The sequence below is a fragment of the Sarcophilus harrisii genome, chromosome 2, assembly GCF_902635505.1.
Source record: "Sarcophilus harrisii chromosome 2, mSarHar1.11, whole genome shotgun sequence".
Classification (NCBI taxonomy): Eukaryota; Metazoa; Chordata; class Mammalia; order Dasyuromorphia; family Dasyuridae; genus Sarcophilus; species Sarcophilus harrisii.
The window spans coordinates 168,696,290-168,718,003 of record NC_045427.1 but is presented as its reverse complement, the minus strand read 5'-3'; the positions used below and the strand labels follow the sequence as shown (position 1 = coordinate 168,718,003).

At 38.0% G+C, this 21,714-nt stretch overlaps 1 protein-coding gene across 1 annotated transcript in view; it reads left to right on the top strand.

Moving 5' to 3' along the window:
* Positions 1-6,293: 6,293 nt before the first annotated feature.
* Positions 6,294-21,714, top strand: part of CTSB (cathepsin B) — a 30,902-nt gene continuing 15,481 nt past the window's right edge. The window contains exon 1 of the mRNA XM_003757924.4: positions 6,294-6,431. The gene's annotated coding sequence lies outside the window, so the exon portion shown is untranslated. The remainder of the gene's footprint in view (positions 6,432-21,714) is intronic.

Below are 21,714 nucleotides of genomic sequence, written 5' to 3'. Positions count from 1 at the left end.
CCATAGGGGTGAGCGGACCCCAGTTTAAGAACCCCTGTTACACATTATATCTTCTGTTGACCTCATCAGGCATATAGGTTCAATTATCATTTTCAATTATTTATATAGATAATCTCAGATCTATATTTGATTATTCTATATGGATATATTCTCAGAATGTCAACTTAATATGTTTAAAATGGAAGCTATCATTTTTCTCCATAAATCCATCTCTCTTCAAAATTCCTACTCTTTTAAAGGTATTAACAGAAGATATTAAGTACATTGGATAAAAAGTTATTTCAATTTGGAAACTGGAGAAATAGAGTAAGGGCTTAATAAACATGGTGTTGATGATTGCAATGGGAGAGTAATCCTAAGCCTAAATTCAAAACTTTATTTTCCTAATTTCATACCAGGCTTTTACATTTCTATAAAGCTTTGAGCACTTTTCTCAGAACAGTTCAATGAGGTAGATAATACAAGTGTTTTACTCCTACTTTACAGTTGAAAAAACTGAGCTCTGGAAAATAAAATGATTTGCCCATATTCATACCATCTAGAAACTCCATCCAGACTCCACACAGTTAGAATTCCTTACAAAATACTGAGGTTTAGTTGAAAGTATGATAGACTATTTGAAATAGTTCATTTCCCTAAACTTTTTGAAGTAAAAAGTACCTTGTGAAGTAAAGTTAAAATAGGCTTATTAGAGACACAGCTAGAAAAGTTATTTCTATTATACCTTAAAGTCTGCTCTTATCTGGGTCCAGGGCAAACCACCCATACGTTGTGCAAGCCTGATATTCTTACCTCTCTAGAATGATCCTCCCAACTGGGGTCTGCCCTACCCATCTGGAGTCTTACAATGCTTGCACTTTTGACCATAGATGTTTTGGGGTCTTGGTATCTACTCTTCAGTCTTTTGGTTTCTTGGGCAAGTATCTTGGGCAGAAGAGCAGACTATGGACTCAAAATCCCCAGAATTTACCCACAAGCCCTTCTACTGACTTTCTGCAGGTGACAGAATCACAGAAATCCAGCTTCGCAAAGGACCATGACCATCTCATGTTCCAACTCATACCCAAAAAAGTATCTGTATCATGACCTACCACACTAGTGTTCATCCAGTCTTTTTTGGATACTTCCAATAAGGAGTACCCTCTCTAGTACCTTTCAAACTAGCCTAGTCCACTTTGGATTGGCTTTGATTTTGCCAGGAATATTTAGTTAACAGGAAGTTTAAATTTGCCTCTTTGTAACTTTGAGCTGTTGTTTTTAGTTCTGCCCAACAAAATCTCAACCAATTGTCTAAGGATGGTGAAAAAGGGATTCCTTTTTTAGGTGTAGATAACCATGGAAGATTCCTTCTAACTTTCATATTCTGTGATAATGTCTTATATGAGTATTGGGGTAAGTGTATGTACTTTCTGTTTTTCTGTCCACAGTCATCTGTGAAATTACCAAAGGATTGATTAAAAAAAAAAAAAAAAAAAAGGTAGGAATCCAGGCAAAAATGAATCTATAGCCAAAAACAAAAACATTCTACATTCTACTACAGTTGACCTGAGGCAGACAAAAATATTGAAAAGGCCCTGTTCTGGAATACTTTATATTAAGGAGAGACAACAAATAAATAAACAAGTATATAAAACATACATATAGGGAAGAAGGAAAGTAGCTTTAGAGAAGAAGACTCAGGTGGATAGGAGGCCTGGGAAGACTTCCTACAAAAGTCAGCATTTAAGTTGAGTATTGAAAGAAGTCAAGTCAAGAAAGAAGTCAAATAAAGTCAAGTCAACAAGCATTTATTAATAATTTACTATGTGCTAAGTATTGTGATAAACACTCAGATATAAATATAAGCAGAAAGAAAATAATCTCTGCCTTCAGTTTGGTGAGGAATGATGCCAAAGATAGAATGGGTATTTCCCTTAAAATGGAGGTTCTGGGAGGAACCAGCCAATCAGAGGGAGAGAAATTAGAATCTACTTTCAATGTGTGAAGTCCAGGGCTAGAGAAAGCTTCCATGGTAAAGAGATTTCTGGGGCCTCATAGAATAAGTTGGGAAGGAGAGTCACTTGAGATAGTCCATCCTCCTTTGGGAAAGCTATATCATAACAATATTTTGTCTTGGTTGCCAAGTTGTTTTCCTATCTGAATCTTTGGACCCCATTTGATATTTTCTTGGCAAAGATGCTGGAATGACTTGTCATTTCCTTTTTCAGCTCATTTTACAGATGAGAAGCTAAGGCAGATAAGGTTAAGTAGTATCTAGAGTCACACAGCTAATAGAATCTGAGGCTGAATTCGAACTCAAGAAGATGAGTCTTCCTGATTCCAAGTCCTATATTCTACCCACTGAACCATCTACTTGCTCTGTATCACCAGAAATTTGCCTCTCTGAAACTTCCATTGATTGTTCATGCTCTGACCTCTAGGATACACAGTACTAAAGAATAACTGATCTGATGTCTGACTGTAGTAACCAGACATGGCAGCCCAAGAATAAAAGTCAACTACTTTTCTCCAACTATTTTAGACTCTAGCACAACAGGACAATGAACAGTGTCAAGATATGACTTCAAATTTTTTATGGCTTTGATATAACAATTCACTCATACCTTAATTAAAAGTATACATTAGGCAGATCATTTTGCTAATCATTAAGAGAGTTATAAAGTCAAGTAAAATACATCCTTGCCTTCAAAGATCCTGAAATCTAGCAGTGGTGTTGAGTAGTAGATACAAATAATAATAATTCAAATTAAACCATAATAAACACATAAAAGAAATATTGTGTGTTATGGAGGAAAAGTAATTAATTTATAATCTAGGGGAGTGGGATTTGAACCTAGGACTTCTTGCTCATAAGCCAGTGTTCATTCCACTGAATTTTTTTCAAGGAGGTTGTATATACTTTTTTAAAAGGCTATTTATTTTTTGTGTAAAACTACTAAATGCCAGTTGGTATCTATCCATTGCCCAATTCTATTACTCCACTTCCCACCTTTCAGCATAATTTACCATAACAACTCAGAGAGAAAGTCCCTTTTAATTGTTGAAACTCAATTGATTTTTCTCATTAAAAAGTTTCTTTGCCAGAAAACAGAAAATTCTGTTGGCTGGGTTTCTTCTCATATGCCAAGCATTGTGCTATGCTAGCTAGATATTAGAAAACAATGGCACACAATGCATTTTAAATTATAATACTGAAGCACAGCAAGGGTTTGTTAGCTCCTTTCAAATGGGCCTGTCTAGAAGAATAAGGAAGAGCCTTTGACTCTATAGTCAAGTTAGACTATAGTTAGAACTATAGTTAGAACATTTCCTCAAATTTGGTACTCTACCCCATAGAATTCTAAAGAAGTTCTAAATTTATTCTGGGGACAACCAACTGACAGATTGGTAGGTATGGGAAAGATCTGGAGATTCCTTCCTGCAAAAAAAAAAAAGGTCCTTAGACATTTAATAAGGGTCCCTTTGATGAGGTTAGTGGCAGGTTTGGGGTACAGGGAACCAAATAAAGAGATTTGGCTCCCCTAGTACCCTAGGATTCTGTGCAGGGCAGGGAGTTGTGTGAACCTCTTCTGGTGGCACAGAGGTCCTTCATAAAGGAATTTACAAACCCGAAAAGCTAGACTGATAAAAGAAGTTTATTATTGGCATTGGGAAGTCAGCCTTTGCTATGCATGAATAGAAAGACTGAATTTCTTACTGACAAGATCCCAACAGAGAAGTTTCTTGCAGAAAAATCCCTAGAGAGAGGTATAAAGTCTTGTTAGGGAAATAGGTGAGAAAAAAATAAAAGAGGGGTTAATGCTGAAAGTGACTATCATTTAAGTGGGCAGAGGGTTGAAACTTATGCCAGACAGAGAGAGGTTTCTTGGCATGGTATATCAGGTCCTCTGCAAGGACTGAGGCCCAAGTTGACTCATTATAATAGAAGCCTAGGCTAGCAGCTCTTTATGGGGGCTGGGTGCAGTTTGAGAAGGTATCAGAACAGAAAATCTTGGAACTGAATGAATGTCTCTGGGCTAATTTCCAATTCAATAGGGTTGAAATCTCCAGCTGTGACTCAACTAGCCCTATCTAAATAACAGAATGAAAACCACTTTATCTTGATTCCCTGGCGCGAATGGGGTCTCTCAGGGGAGAGCTTAGTGTTCTTCCCCAAAGTCAGAGAGAGAAAGAGAAAGAGTTTTGGGGTTTCCCTTGTCATCTTCACACTTGTTATGTGGTGCTAGTCTACTCTTTTGAGTTTGTGATCAGATTACTTTAATCCCAACATTGTGAATTTTAGTTATTTAGAAAACATTGTGTCCTTCTCTCTCCTTTCCTCTAAGTCTCTGTTTTTGTCACCCTTCCCACCAAAAGGCTCAACAGTCACTGATAGTTATAATGAATGGCTGATAGATCCTACCTTTGGAAACTTCTGTTTGAAGCTCTTTCTACCTCCCTATCTCCCCTCCCTTTATTCATAGATTTCATTTACTTCCACCTTCAACCTTTCTGACTTTATCAAAGAGATTTTTCAGATTAGAGAGATGTTCCAGGGGTAGGCAAGAGTATTCTGTATAATCTACAGTTGGCAAGAACCTCAGGGATCTTCTGATCCACCTTCTTCAGATAGATAGATAGATTTTTTCTTTTCATCATTCCTTATTCCATCTTATTCACTCTTTTCAACTCCCTCTTATGTATTGTTTTCCCCATTAGAATGGAAGTTCCTTGGGATCATCTGCTCATATTTTGTTTTCTTCCTAAACTTTAGCATTGTTCCTGGTACAAATTAAGAGTTTAACAAAATGCATTTTCTGTCTATTAGGAAGTTCAACTTCCTGTCTATTGTTGTGCCACAGTTCCCTTTAATTGTCCTGCCTCAGTTTCCCTAAATTGTTCTGACTCACTTTCCTTAATTGCTCTGCCTCACTTTCCCTGAATTGTTCTTCCTCAGTTTCCTTGGTTGCGACCTCCCTTTTCTGCCCATTAGAACTGAGATAATTAGGGCTGTGGAGACCTGACATTCCAAAAGATAAGACTACAGATGTCCTATTTCAGATATCTAATTGGCATTGTTTATAAGTAAGTTTCAGACTTCCTGGCTCTGAGCTGGATATCTTCTTAACTTGAAGTTCATAAGAATTTATGGTCCTCCCCCCCCCCCCCCCCCCCCCAACCAGTCAGAACCACATTGATGGTCCCTGCCTGGAAATTCCTGCTCACCAGAGTCTTAGAGCCCCAAGCTTGGAGCCAAGGATATATATGTCAGTGAGAACTCACATTCAATGCTGGATGCTTTGGACATCAGCCCTGGGGACATTATGCCCCCAGCACAATCTCTCCCTCTGAGAAATCCAAATAAAATATTAAAAAGTTTCTAATCTCTACTTTGCCTCAGTTTCCCTGGCATTACACTATCAGGAGGTTCATTAAGACTGAGTCCCCACCCCCACCCCAATCACAAAGGCTTTAAATATCAAAGGCGGGATTTGAATCCAAAGTCAGCCTTCTTAGGCACACTAAATTAGTGATCTGTGGAGATCATACTGATTTATTTCCCTGACTTTCTTAGTCCAAACTAAACTCTTACCTTTTATAGAAAGTTTTCAACATCTCTTCTTAATTCCAGTGTCTATATATATATATATATGTTTGCTTTGTATATATTTGTATGTTATCTCCCTCATTAGATCTTAAACTCCAGGAAAGTAGGGACTGTCTTTTGTCTCTTTGTAGCAAAGGAGCTTGGCATAGAGCCACAGAACGTAGAATTGACTAGCAAATGCCTTTTTTTTTCCCTGAGGCAATTGGGATTAAGTGATTTGCCAAGGGTCATATAGCTAGGAAATGTTCAGTGTCTGGGATCACAGTGGGAACTCCGGTCCTCCTGAATTCAGGGCTGGTGCTCTATCCACTTAGCCACCTAGCTGCCCCAAATGCCTCATCTTTTAAGTTAAAGTTGGCTACACTACTTTTTGTCAGTCAAATAATAGTCCTTTTCCGAGTCATCATTCATTTATTCAACTAGCATCAATCAAATTCTGAAAGAGGCAATTCCGATTGTGTTAAAAAGCAGACTTGAGCTCAGTCATTTTCACTCCAGAAAATTTTCCTAGTACTCCAGGAGTCATATGAAAGATGTTTGTTTCTTTCTGGGGAGAGGTGCGGTGGGGTATGGATAGAGGGTCTTGTTTTTAGCTCTGGGCAGAAGGGAGAGGGAGAGAAGATACCTCTCCCGGGACTGGGTATTCCCTTCCCAGTGAAGGGCTGAGATCACGTGAAATGAATCAGCAATTGGGCGGAGCTGGGGACCGGGGGCGGGATTAGAACCGACTGGGCTGGGTTGGGACTGGGAAATAAATGCTCTTTGCTGAGCTGACCCAGCTTTGGGAGCTGTGCTTGTGCTTGCGGGAAATTCCTGAGCCATCCTGTTCTGCTTCGGAGGGACTGTGAGTCGTGGGGAGTGGGAGACTGTTGCACAGAGGGAGGGTGTTCCTGCTATTTGAGACGGCAACCTTACCTCTACCCCACCCCCACCTCCCGGCCTTATCTTCTCCAAGAGCGTACATTTTTTTTCTTTTCCTAGTCGTGAAGAACTTGGTTCACTCTGAGGTCCCCGAATTTGTAGAACGAACCTTTGGGCAGCGGTGGGATGTCGGCGTTCCGGACGTGGGGACTACAGGATGCGGTGGGGTGGGGTGGAGCCCGAGAGGCCCGAGCGCAGCTGTAGCGTGCAGGGGTATAAAGGTTGTTCTGTTGTGGGAGCAAAACAAGCAGCACAGCCAGGCGTCCCCTCCCCCTCTTCCTCCTCTCTCTTCTGGGTGCGGAGGTATCCTAGGGCCGCTTTTCTCCAGCCTAAAAACCATCCGGGATAGCCCCTAGATTGAGACTGCTGCAGTCCCCATTGCAGCAGTCCCCATTGAGCCCCAACTGTGGGGGGAGGGGATTGCCTTCAGTAGGGATGTTGGCTACGGGTGAAAACGAACCTCCTGGCCCAGGCCTCTTTGTGCAGGGTAGCTCGTGCCCTGCCTGCCTGGAGGAGAGTCACTGGGCACGGAGAGGTTGCCAGCTGAGCTCTGGGACTGAATTCCGGGAGTGGAGTAAAAGATAGTGAAGGGAAGGAGGCGGTGGGTAACCAGGGACCGCCCGCAGCCTCCCAAGGTACTATGGGGAGCCCGGAACTGCTAAGAAAGTGAGGAGTCCAATGCTGGAAATGTTTATTTGGTAATGAAGGGCACAGCCAAAGGATATGGGGAACCACATTTCATAGATCTCACTACCTGAGGGAGAAATGAAAATGTATGACCTTTCTGGAGCCTTGTGTCCTTTCTGATGTAGGAGTTTTAGGAAGCTGGGCATGTCAGGGCTGGAAAGATTACCCTTCCTTGATTGCGGTTCCATTTGGGAAAATCTAGTTTCCTGTGTCTGCTGAGCTTTGAATCGGGCAGAGGTTTTGGGAGTTGCTATACAGTAAGGGCGGGGTGAGGAAAAGCTCTGATTGGTACCTAGAAAGGTATCCTATTCCATTAACTACTAAACTTGTCTGACGGGCACTTAACAAGCTCTTGTTCCTTGGTAGGCACTGAGGAGAGGGAGACAAAAGAAATACCCAAAGAGACTGCACTATTGGAGGAAATGCTACAAGTAATCAGATTAACTATGTACTGGATATTTTGTGGAGGGAGAGAGCTAGGCTAATTATGAACTGAAATTTAGAGGAAGCTATGGATCTTAAGAGGTGGAAGTAGGTTAGGAATCCAGGCTTGGCACTTTGGACAGGGATTAGGACATAGGGACACTAATCTGGGGATGCCAGTTTACCCTCAGGGTGTATTATGGGGGGGAAAGGGAATGTCTCTAAAGACCTTTTTTTTCTTTTTTGATCTGATTTTCTTGTGCAGCAAGATTATTATATAAATACGTTTATACATATTGGATTTAACATATATTTTAACATGTTTAACAGATATTGGATTACTTACCAACTAGGGGAGGAGGTGGGGGAAGAAGGAAAAAATCTGGAGCACAAGGCTATGCAAGGGAGAGGGCAGGTAGTAGGGGCAAGTCCCAAAAGATAGTCAAGAGCCATATTTTTAAAAGCTTGAAGTACTCGTTTATATGAGTTTGTTTTATTTTGAAGGAAATACAGAACCACTGAAGATTCTTGAAGGGTAGGTTTTTTGGTTAGAGTTGTGTGTTAGGAATATTAATGCAGAAGCTAGATTGGGGAAAGGAAAAACTAGAATCAGGAAGACTAAGTAGAAAGAGAAAGCTGTTGCAAGAATCTTAAATTTAGGAGGAAATCATCCAATAATGCTGATTTTGTGCTATTACAAAGAAGGAGATTAGACCAGATATGTAGAAATGGAGACCATAAATTTCTGTTAAAGTAAGAGATAATGAATTTTGTTTGTGTTGCATTTTGTGTTATGTGTTAGTGGGACATCCTTAGATTGTATCTAAGGACAAAGTCTAGGTTTAGATATCAATTTTGGAGTCATAAGATCAAAGAACTGGAAAGGACTCCAAAATTTATCTAGTTCACTACTACTACTACTACTACTACTACTACTACTACTACTACTACTACTACTACTACTACAACACACACACACACGATAAAGTAAGCTGAAGCTCCAAGGAGGTATATATTAGTTTTTAATGGCCAATTGAGTAGTAAATGTCAGTCATCATTACAAAGATCATTTTATTTACAGGAACTGGTAAGATCACCACGTTGAGAGGAAGACCCAAAACAGCCCTAAGCTGTACACCCACATGTAGGGGTGGGATGGGAGTAATCTGACATTAAGAAAAAAATGAATGGAAATTAGCCACCAGAAACTGAAATTGCAATGAATAAGAAAAAGATGTTTGTGTGTATATTAGCAGCTGAAATTGCCCTTAATTATCCTGTATGCCCAGAACAGAAAGAATGCGCTGCTGCTTCCTTTTTTTTAAAAAATTATTTAGTGTTTTATTTTTTTGTTACATGTACAATTTGAAAAGCAACTTTTAACATTTGTTTTTAAAATTTTGAGTTCCAAATTCCTTCCCCCCATTGAAAAGGCAATTTGGTAAAAGTTATATGTGTGTAGTCATGTAAAACATTTCCATATTAGTCATGTTGTGAAAGAAAACAGAAAAAAATCTCAAGAAAAATACGATTTTAAAAAAGTATGTTTCAGTTTGTATTCAAATGCTGTCAGTTCTTTTTCTGGGAACCGGTAGCATTGTTTCTCCACAAGTCCTTCAGAGCTGTTCTGGGATCATTGTGGGATTTTTTTCTTTTTCTTTTCTTTCTTTTTTTGTGCTGGGGATAAATGACTTGCCCAGGGTCACATACCAGGAAGTGTTAGATGCTTGAGGCCAGATTTGAACTCTAGTCCTCCTGACTTCAGGGCTTGGTGCTCCATCCCCCTGGGATTATTGTTAATAGCTATGCCATTCACAGCTGATCATTTTACAATATTGTTACTTTGTGAATAGTACATTTCACTTTGTATCACCTCCTAGAAGTCTTTCTAGGTTTTTCTGAGAGCATCCTGCTCACCATCTCTTAGCACAATAGTATTCCATCATACTCCCATTCCCCAACTGATGCGCATTCCCTCAATTTCCAATTCTTTGCCACCAAAAAAGAGCTGCTATATTTTTATGCAAATAGGTCTTTTTTCCTTTTTGGTTGGTTTTTCTTTTTGAGTCTCTTGGGGTACAGATCTAGTAATGGTATTGTTTGATCAAAGGGTATGTGTGATTTTATTGCCCTTTGCGCATAGTTCCAAATTGTTCTACAAAATGGTTGAGTCAGTTCATAACTTCACCAGTAATGCATTAATATCTTATTCTTTGCACATAAGGGATGAACTTTTCTCAGGTACTTCTGATGTTCCCTGAATTGGAAGAAAGAAAGCTATGGGTTAGCTGGATTGCATTTCAGGGCTCTGCTCTCTTGGTTCTAGAAAGCCAGAAGAACTGGATTGGCCACTGTGATTTAGAGATTACACAATGAGAATGATTTTTCAAGTTCAAATGTTTTAGAGATTTATAGGAGGGTAGATTTAGAGTTGAAGGGGAGACTTCAGAGTCCATCTAGCCCAACATTTCATTCTACAAATAAGCAATGGAGGTGCAGAAAGGTTATCCCTGGCTAGGTCATCCAGTTCTTTTGACTTAAAACAATGCTCATTTATCTTGCCTATCCTAGGTCAGGATTTGCAACCCTGAAGCTAGTGGACATTACAGAGAACCCTTAAGGTAGTTGAGAAATTGAAATTTCAGCTGTTATACAACATTATATCTGGGTTCTGGGCTCACCTGTCACTAATCTTTTACTGGGCCTTGCTTTCTCCCTCTGTAAATTGAGGGAGGAATTTATTACTACCATTATATGATAACTAATGATAATGAGGCAGCTTCCAAGGAAAAAAATTTGAATCTACTAATGTTGAGGTATGGATCGAATGTTGAGGTGTAGATTTGGGGTACCTAAATGAAGTTAGGGTTTAGTTAAGGTCTAGTGGCAGGTTTGGGGTACAGGGAGTCAAGCAGAACTCCTCTGTAACCCCCTTGGATTCGGGGCAAGGATACAGCGGTATATGAGGTCTAGTAGCAGCGTGAATTCCCAAAAGCATTTATTGGCTCGGAGAGCTATATTGATAAGAGGTTTATCCATTACATTGAATTCCCAATCCCTATATTTATGCCCACATGCATTTTTGATTTCCTTCACAAGCTAATTGTACAATATTTCAGAGTCTGATTCTTTTTGTACAGCAAAATAACGTTTTAGTCATGTATACTTATTGTGTATCTAATTTATATTTTAATGTATTTAACATCTACTGGTCATCCTGCCCTCTAGGGGAGGGGGTGGGGGGTAAGAGGTGAAAAATTGGAACAAGAGGTTTGGCAATTGTTAATGCTGTAAAGTTACCCATGCATATAACCTGTAAATAAAAGGCTATTAAAAAAAAAAAAGATAAAAGAGGTTTATTACTGAGTTTAGAAGTAGGAGATAGGTGAAGGTAGAGACAAGGAGGGCACTGGACAGACCGAGGGTCCTCACATGGCTGGCATGTTTGGAATCTCTGCAAAGAGGGGTTCCCAGTGTGGCCCTTTTAAGTCGGAGATTTAGCTCGAGGGGCTTTTGGGTGTAGCCCCAAAGTTGGCTCAGATCCGGGTGGGGCTGGATCTTCTATTGGAATTCAAAGGGAGCAGGATTTGTGAGTCAAAGGGTAATTTACATTAACTGGGGGGGGGGTTGGGAATCAAAGATTGGAATCTTTCCCGCATCACTAAGATATTATCATCTGCACTGTATCAATGTATTCAATCTCAATTTGTATTTTATAAAAAGATTTCAGTCTGTTGCCCAGAAATCCAAGGGTAATTTTATCTAGCATGATTATTATCTCATTTTATCTTCAACACACCCTAATGAGAATAGGTGCTGTGGTTATCCCCATTTACAGGTAAGAGTGAGGCTGAAAGTTTTAAGTCACTTGCCCAAGAGCCCACAGTTAAGATGTGGCTGAGGCCAGATTGGAACTCTTGACTTCCAAGATTAGCACTTTATGCAATGTACCACCTAGTTGTTAGTTGTCTTCAATATATAAATGTTATATAATTGCATTGGAATACAAACAGGGTTTTAGGGAATACAAAGGGAAGAGATTTGTCTTAATCTAAGGTTTGGTGTCTAAATAGTCTTTTTTCTAAACCAGATATGCCGAAAATACAGTCATGACACTCCTGAACAAAGCCTGTATCAGATTTTAAAATGCAAATAGGAAATACTTAACAACATTACTATATTTTCATTTATTTTATTATGTGGTTTTCTAAGAGAAATAATGCACCTACAAGGCTCCTCAGGTATGGTTTAAAGATTCTTTTTCTATTTGTGCTTGACCGAACTGATCTATACTGCTATATCAGATATTTTATTTAATCAGTATATACCACTGAATCAAACAACTAGCAGTCTCCTTATATGTGGGAACCTGACATCTATTGTGGCCACTTCAGTGTTATTCTCACTACCTCACATATCTAATTCATATCTAGGTCTTGTCATTTCTTTCATTCCTATATCTTTTTTTGTCACTACTCTAATTTAAGTCTTGAATATTTCTCTCTTGGATTGTTGAAGTAGTATAATAGCCTATTTCCCTTTCTATCCCCACAGCTCTCCCCATTCTAACCTATCTTCTCCTAACTGTCTAAGTAACTTCCTAAAACATAGGTCAGACCATGTCATCTCTTTCTTAATATACTCTACGGGCTCTCGTTTTATCCAGCATTGTTCAGAATCAAACATAAAGCTCTCTGGCATTTTCAGCTCTTTATAACCTGGCCATATTTTACCTTTTTCCTCTTCCATACATTTTCTAATCCAGTTAAACTCTTCATATACAACACTCCAACTTTTCCTTTGCATTGACTTCCCAGTGCCCTGGAATTCTCTGCCTCCTTGTGTCTTCTCATTGTTTATTTGAATTGCCTGGCTTATAGTAAACACAGCTTAAAATAGTTTTTGAGTAAATTGAAATGAAATTTCTGGTAGTCCATTTAGAGAAGGTTTAAGAGAAAAGTAGGAGGGATTAACCTATGTATAAAAAGTCCTATTTAGCTGAATATAGGAGCCCTTTAGCTCCATTTAATGAGATGCTCTGCCAGTGGCATCTGACGGGTTTGTGGATCTTGCCTCTCCTAGGAAGGAAGGCTAACAAAAGTGTGAAACATCTTTGATGTCATACATAGGATATGGAGCAAGGTGGGTTCCAGTTCAGGAACTTTTTGGTCTGGGTCCTTACCTAGGATGAGTAAAAATCAGTGTTTCCTTTGCAGTGAAAGGATATGACACACAAGTAGATCTCATCGAGCAACATACTACTTTCTGTCTCTAGGAACTGAGATGGTTCCAAGATTTCCTGGACACTCTTGACTCATGGTTATTATTGGCCAAAAGGGGCAGCATAGCACCAGACCTTGTTGATTTTAAGTAACCTGCCATGTGCCAGGTAATAACCTGAAAATGCAGCATTACATTCTACAAATATAATAAAAACTGCTGATTGAGTATCAGTATGAGGTAGGCAGTAATGTGTAGGGAGGGGAATATCAAAGCAAAAGACAATAAGGATTACCAGTAGAGGAGGGCCATATTTTAGTCATGGAGAACAGCCTGAATAAATAAAGAAGACTGAGTTTGGGGGCAGGTGGTAGTCTAGTTTTTTCTGTAAAGTACCCTAAGGTGGTACTGGTACCAGAGTAAATGCTTGTGGAAACCCAGAGTCTTGGACTGAAGCCAAATTATAGAGAGTCCTCTATATAATATAAGCCAGACTATAAGAAACTTTTTAATCTTAAAATATGAAGACACGAAGGATTTTTCCACCAAGAATCATGGATTTCAATCTCTATACAAAGAGGAAATGAAAACCAGAGAAAAGTGACCAGCAGAACCCAGTTTTAAGCCTCTGACATCAGCCTGACCAGACCTCTGCTGTATATTGTTGATAGCCATGTGATTAGTAAAGGGAAAAAATAAAAACAAAAAGGCTGCTTCAAATATGGAACTATATTAAGATGTGACTTTTTGAGGGAAGGAATGTACCTGTGCATTTTTTTTCAACATCTTAGTATGAAGCTTTATTCACTTTTCTTTATCAATTCAGAAACAATGCCATGGACTAAACCTATTCCTCCAAGTGAGACCATGTGCTATACTTATTTTCTTTCTCCCTTCCCAGAAGTTTAATCTTTAGAATCACACAAGAATGACACTCCTATGCTTAAAACACAGTAGAGCATTTTCCTTCTCTCAACATTAGACATGAAAGGAGTGACTTAACCAGTGTGGTTTATTAGCCAACAAATGCATTTTTTTTAAATAGCTGGACTTGGAAAGGCATATGAGATGTGGTCAAATTCTCAGAAAATAGGAAAGAGAGGGTTTGAACCAGATAATTAGGTGGATGGTGAGACGGTGAAGATGAGGAACTAAGGAAATGCTTGGTATTTGTCCAGAAGTCTCCTTTCTTCCTCTATTTGTACTAGTGGAGTTTAGATGATTCTCATTGCACTTGTACCCTATTCCTCCTCAGAAATGGTGACATGCCTGAATTCAGCTAATACGTCTTCCTAATCATTGTTAGTGTTCTCAGAACATTTGTATTTATTCCTTTCACAAAGGAATTCAAGGAACTAAACCAGGTACAGGGATCTTACAGGTGTTGCTGAGCCCAACTCTTCCTATTTAAAATTGGAATGAGAGAGGTCCACTAACTACCTGTGTCTTAAAATGCTAGAGGGAGAAGATGTCAGAAAAGTATTTATCTAAGCAAGAGAAAATAGAATTGTTGAGGACTAGCTGCCCCTTTTGCAGAGTTGGAGTAGTTTACTTATAGGAAGAGCCAAGTTGTATTCAAGTGTTTGACTATTGCTTTTACTTGAGTTTGAGTGTGAAAGGAGTGGTTTCGAGTTTTCCTTTTTAGCTATAGGAAATGGGCTTTTTCTGTCTCTCCATTGTCCCCTTTTGGAAGTCCTACCTTTCAAGATTCAGCTCAAGTATCACCCTTATAAGAGGCCTTGATTTTTTGTTTGCTTGTTTACCTGGATCCCTCTACCCCCATTCCCTGGCAGTTATTTTGTATATGGTTCATTTTTGCTTATTCACATGTATGCTGTAGAGTGTACCTTTAGCTGATACTATTTTCTTTGGTCCTTGTAGTACAACACTAGGCATATAGTACATAATTCAAGTTTATTTAAAGGTTTGACAAATTTAATATTGAGTAAAAAAAAAAAAAAAACTAGTGAAAAAAACCTATTATCTCTCAAGTTTGTCCACTCCATTTATAAAATTTTTTCATATCAAGCTTAAATTTTGTCTCTGCAGTTTGTCAATTCTCAGTTCAATATAGCAATTCAGCAAGTGTGTTAAATACATGCTAAGTTCCAATACATACTAAGGCAACCACAAAATGAAGTCTCTGCTTCCAGAAATTACTTTATTGTGTGTACCACTCACACAGGCACCAAGTAAATAGTAATTCTCTTCATCGGTGAGAAGTCTTCTCTAAGTGCTCAGGCTTGAAGCATTTCATTTTCATAACTGAATGCAATATAATTTGGAAGAGGAAGAAAGTCTTGATGACTAAGGATAATCAGGAAAAATTCTACCAGAATGCTTTAGTCCTCATTCTTGGAAAGTAAGGAATAGTTTATAATTTTCTGGATTATTATATTTTTCTATTAAATTCTTGATGTCTTATGGAGATAACTTTGGGATCTCAAGGAGTGTTCCACTAGAATGTGCAAAATTGGGCCTGCCAAGGTAGGAAAGCACAGCTAGAGAATGTGTTTACTTAGTGTCTGATGGCCAATCCAGCCAAGCATGAGTGGATTGTTAGCAGGTGATCAATTTAGAAGAGTTACAGAAACTCATGTAACTTTTGCTACTGCCTGCCCTTAAGAGAAGAACCTACCCAGTGAAATGAGACTCCTTAAGTACCCACTTTTCTCAAGCTCCCAAATAAGGAATGAAAGGTAGCATAGGCTTTCTGAGCAGGAGATTTGAAGTAATCTGTGTTTTTATTCAACCTCCTTATTACATAGACCTCTTTGGACTGGGTCAGACTGGGAGGAGAAAAGACAAGGAGAGAAGCTCTAAAAGGACACTGATCTGGCAGATAAGGTGGGGTGAGACCCTTGCACTAGCTGCAGGGAACTTTTCAGGAAGTGCTGTTCAGAAGTTGAGACCCATGGTGCCAGTAGAAAGTAGCTGTTATGTTTTGGGCAGGTACATGACCTTGTGTGGAAGGTAAGATGGGATGGGGTTCAGTCTAAGGACGGAAGAAGGATTTAGTGGTTTTCCTCTCATAACACTCTGCCTGGTGGTAGAAGTTGATTTTTTTTTTTTAATTTTTTTTATTTAATTTTTTTTTTTTAGGCCTCTGATATCTCTCATCACTGTTTATCCTGATGAAAAACCAGTCCTTAAAGATTTCTACCTTCATAGGGCAGACTGAGGGAACAGATTTAAATGGAGAATCTTTAGATCCAGGGTTCAGATGCTATGCAGAAGACCTCTAAAAGTATATTTGTGTATGTGTGTATAAAACATCAGATTCACATGTATTAGTAAAGAGATGGGGGTCTATTGAGAATCTTTCTTCACCAGTCAAGACAGAAGCTTTTTTTCTTGGTATGACAGTGCATCAGATTTTGACAGTAGAAGATAGACTTGAAACCTGTCCCTGGTCCATTTCTCTCGGTCAATTGGAATTTCCTCTGCAAAAAGATTTCCATCATAAAATGAAGCCAATAAAACTTACATTTACCTTACAAGGTTTTGAAGATCAAATGAAATAGATATAAAATGCTTCATTACAATAGTAGTAGGACTAAGAAGCATTTCTTAAATTCTTTTATCCTTTCAGTAATGTGAGGTAGGTGGATATTTATAGGTTCATTATTCATATCTTACAAATAAATCAAGGCTCAAAAAGATTTCGGGATCACACAACTAGAAAAAGTGACTGTTAGTTCCTAATATATTTGACTAATTCTTTAGCAATTAAAGGCTTGCTTAGGTTCATCTTATTTCCAAAAATAATCAGACTCCAAGGAATTGAGATATGGAAAGGGATCTGATTATAGAGACTAAAATTCTAGATTGAAGTCCTGCTACTGATTTACTGGCTTTATGGTCTTGAACAACTAATGGTTAACTCTTTTCTAAAAAATCTTATATCCAATCTGGGAAGTTACCTAAACTGATGAAATCAGTCTGGATAAAAGTTGACAATTGGAGCAATTAACCAAATTACGATACATGGTATATAGGATCTATTGTGTCATAAGAAAAGACAAAAAGGACAGATAATAGAGAAATCTGGGGAAATTTGTATGAACTAATTCAAAGTGAAATGAAGAGAATCCAAAGAATAATTTTTAGAATAATAGAAGCGTTTTGAGGAAAAACAACTTTGAAATCTCAAAAATTCTCCCTGATGAAATGATGAATTGGGATTTCAGAGGACTAAAGAGAGTGCATACTAATTACCATCTTACAGAAGGAAAGGCCTGAAGTCTTTTTTGTAATAGGTGGGCTCATTTTGTTTTCACAGGTTCCTTTTTATGCTCTTCTCCTTCCTACCCATTCCTCCATAGCAACTCTCAGAACATAATGGTCAGTTTATCTTGATCCAGAGGCAAAACTTAGAAAAATGCCATCTGCAAATATAGAGAAGGGCTTTCCAAATTATGTATAGAAAGCATGAAGGGAGGGGGAGGGAAAGTAATAGAAGGGTGGTAATTTCACCAGGTCCTGCAGTATGGCAATGTAGACAATACAGAAAGCTATGTCCAAGCAGTTTGGCAAGCCAGTTGTGACTTCAGCTGCTCAATACAGGGTATCAATATCTTTCATTTAATGTGTAGCTCCCATTGCTGATCTGAGTTCTGCTTTCAATTTATCATTTCTTCAACATGAGGAAAAACTACACTTCCCAACAGCCCCTACTACCAGTATAGGTTAGAGAGGGAACCTATGGAGCAAGACGTTCATTTTCACACAGACAAATTTTTGAATTTTGCTTGATTGAATTTGTTACAAGAGTTCCTCTATCTTTCCCTTCTTCTCTCCCACCTCTACCCTCATGAAAAATGTAAGAGGGGAAAAGGTCAATAAGGTTGAGAGAGGCAGAGAGATGAAAATGCTTGCAGCATTAAGAGATGAAGCTTTTTTTGATGCCTTTAAGAACAAAAGGAAAAACGGAAGCAGAACAACTTTGAAAGTTATACCTTGGATTATAAGGAAAAGGCAGGTTGTATACTACAGAATAAGGGTTTCATGTGCAATCTTCCTTCTGTTCTGCTTTAATATTGAAATGATTATTTTATTTTGAAGTTTGAAATTTAAATGAAAGAAAAAATGATCTATGTAGCAAGTATAATTCATTTGGGTTGGGAGAATGGGAAATATTGAAGTTAAAAGGAACAGACTGGTGGGGCCAAATTATAGACTCTGACTACTTAAGGCTCTTTCTTGTCCTGACTTGGGGGATGTGGGTGATGTTATAAAAGAGTTGGTTTAGTCTGTCTGATTATTTCAAAATACTGAGAACTCTCTGGAGTGGCTGGGTCCCAGCAAATAAAAGGCTTGGGAACCTAGTTAGGTGCTAATTAAAAATAGCTATGAGGTAGGTGGCTTAAAGTCTATCTAATTAATGCTGTAAAAGCAGTTTCTGTAGCCTTTTTAAAAATCTGGCAAAGGCTTTAATCTTTTCCTCTGTATGGAGGATGGGCATAATATGTTAAAGAAAGACTAGAAATGTTCCTCCCCTTTATAGTATCAAGTATTGTGGCTAGCTCCCTTCTTAGCTCCAGTGAGACTTTTCAAACTGAGACCTCTTGCTCTCTTTTAAATGCAGAAATATTTTAAGACATTTTACTGATCTTCTTGGACAAAGAAAATCTTAGTCTCAGACACTCATACAAATAAACCCTGTGAAGTTACTTAAGACCTAGACATGTCTTGAAGAACAGGCAGGACTTAGCACCTTTGTTTTGGCCTTCTGGTTGGGTGTTTCTACTGTACCTTGTTCAAATAAATAATTAATGATAGCTACTCAGGTTCAGAGGAACCAAGGAGGGAGAGGGACCCTTTTAGGTAGCATAACCATAACAGTTATGTATTTGACCAGGTATGTGTTTGACATCATCTGCCTCCTGGATGGTTGCAGTGATTTTTTTTGACTTTGTTTTATAAGTAGTGTTTATCTGGCTTCCAATTAGTAAGTACTTAGGACTTGGATGAAACTTTTTTCTTAAGAAATTTACAACATTCAGCAAATATTCCAACATCCAAAAAATAGTTTTAAAATTAATGTATAGAAGAATCATAAGCTTCCATTGTATACTTATTTTGTTTTAAAATGTTCTTAAATTTAATAAGGTGATAACAGGTGTATTGTCCTGAATGTTTTCTTTGTATATTATAAATGTTTCATTGATAGTGCTTTGTATCTTTAACTGTTTGCCTTCACTCTTATAAGCATAGAAAAGCAAAACACTATTTTTTTTTTTTAAATAATTACAACTTTTTATTGACAGAACCCATGCCTGGGTAATTTTTTACAATATTATCCCTTGTACTCACTTCTGTTCCGACTTTTCCCCTCCTTCCCTCCACCCCTCCCCCAGATGGCAAGCAGTTCTGTACATGTTAAATATGTCACAGTATATCCTAGATACAATATATGTGCACAGAACTAACCAGTTCTCTTGTTGTTCAGGAATAATTGGATTCAGAAGATAAAAATAATTCAGAAAGAAAAATAAAAAAGCAAACAGTTTACATTTATTTCCCAGTGTTCTTTCTTTGGGTGTAGCTGCTTCTGCCCATTCTTGATCAATTGAAACTAAGTTAGATCTTCTTTGTCAAAGAAATCCACTTACATCAGAATACATCCTCGTACAGTATCGTTGTTGACGTATATAATGATCTCCTGGTTCTGCTCATTTCACTCAGCATCAGTTCATGTAAGTTTCGCCAATCCTCTCTGTATTCATCCTGCTGGTCATTTCTTACAGAATAATAATATTCCATAACATTCATATACCACAATTTACTCAGCCGTTTTCCAATTGATGGCCATCCATTCATTTTCCAGTTTCTAGCCACTACAAACAGGGCTGCCACAAACATTTTGGCACATACAGTTCCCTTTCCCTTCTTTAGTATCTCCTTGGGGTATAAGTCCAGTAGAAACACTGCTGGATCAAAGGGTATGCACAGTTTGATAACTTTTTGGGCATAATTCCAGATTGCTCTTGAGAATTGATGGATTCGTTCACAACTCCACCAACAATGCATCAGTGTCCCAGGTTTCCCGTATCCCCTCCAACAATCATCATTATTTTTTCCTGTCATCTTAGACAATCTCACAGGTGTGTAGTGGTATCTCAGAGTTGTCTTAATTTGCATTTCTCTGGTCAATAGTGATTTGGAACATTCTTTCATATGAGTGGAAATAGTTTCAATTTCATCATCTGAAAATTGTCTGTTCATATCCTTTGACCATTTGTCAATTGGAGAATAGCCTGATTTCTTATAAATTAGAGTCAGTTCGCTATATATTTTGGAAATGAGGTCTTTATCAGAACCTGTGAAAATGTTTTCCCAGTTTGTTGCCTCCCTTCTTATCTTGTTTTCATTAGTTTTTTTTGTACAAAGGCTTTTTAATTTGATATAATCAAAATTTTCTATTTTGTGATCAGTAATGATCTCTAGGTCATCTTTGGTCGCAAATTTCTTCCTCCTCCACAAGTCTGAGAGGTAAACTATCCTATGTTCCTCTAATTTATTTATAATCTCGTTCTTTATGCCTAAATCATGGATCCATTTTGATCTTATCTTGGTATACGGTATTAAGTGTGGGTCCATGCCTAATTTCTGCCATACTAATTTCCAGTTTTCCCAGCAGTTTTTGTCAAATGATGAATTCTTATCCCCAAAGTTAGGGTCTTTGGGCTTGTCAAACACTAGATTGCTGTAGTTGACTTTTTTGTCTTGTGAACCTATCCTGTTCCACTGATCAACTAATCTACTTCTTAGCCAATAGCAAATGGTTGTAGTGACTGCTGCTTATAATATAGTTTTAGATCAGGTACAGCTAAGCCACCTTCATTTGATTTTTTTTTTTTTCTCATTAATTCCCTTGAGATTCTCGACCTTTTGTTCTTCCATATGAATTTTGTTGTTATTTTTTCTAGATCATTAAAATATTTTCTTGGGAGTCTGATTGGTATAGCACTAAATAAATGGATTAGTTTAAGGAGTATTGTCATCTTTATTATATTCGCTTGGCCTATCCAAGAGCACTTAACATTTTCCCAATGATTTAAATCTGACTTTATTTGTGTAGAAAGTTTTGTAATTTTGCTTATATAGTTCTTGACTTTCCTTTGGTAGACAGATTCCCAAATACTTTATGCTATCGACAGTTATTTTTAATGGAATTTCTCTTTGTATCTCTTACTTTAGATTCTGTTAGTGATGTATAAAAATGCTGAGGATTTGTGTGGATTTATTTTATATCCTGCAACTTTGCTAAAGTTATGAATTATTTCTAATAGCTTTTTGGTAGAATCTCTGGGGTTCTCTAAGTATACCATCATATCATTTGCAAAGAGACACTACTTTTCAATCCAGTAAATAGCCTAAATTTAAGACACCCTTGCTCAGCCTGAGGAAATGAATATTAAAGCTAGTCCTTACCTTTAGATACCTAACTCTGTATTGTATGCAGGTAACAAACATGGGGGAGAGGGGAGTGAAAATAAGAATAAATAAAAGTATTCTAGGAAGGGGATCTAGAAGGACTTTGAAGTGGCAGCTGAAGCTAAGCCCTAAAAGGAAGACAAGATTCTACAAGGTAGGAATTAGAGATACCCAATCAGGTTGGAAATTCTTGTAATTCATTTTGGCTAGTTTGCATAATGTGTGAAATAAAGTTGGAAAGATAGTAGAATCCAGGCTACCAAAGACCATAAAAGCCAGATTCAGAAGTTTGGTTGTTTTTTGTTTGTTTGTTTGTTTGTTTGTTTTGTTTTGTTTTGTTTTGTTTTTGTCCTAGAGACATTCATGACTGCCAAAAGATGGTTGCTGATAGGGCTAAGATTTGCGATTTTTTTTTTTTTTTTTTTTTTTTGGTTAGC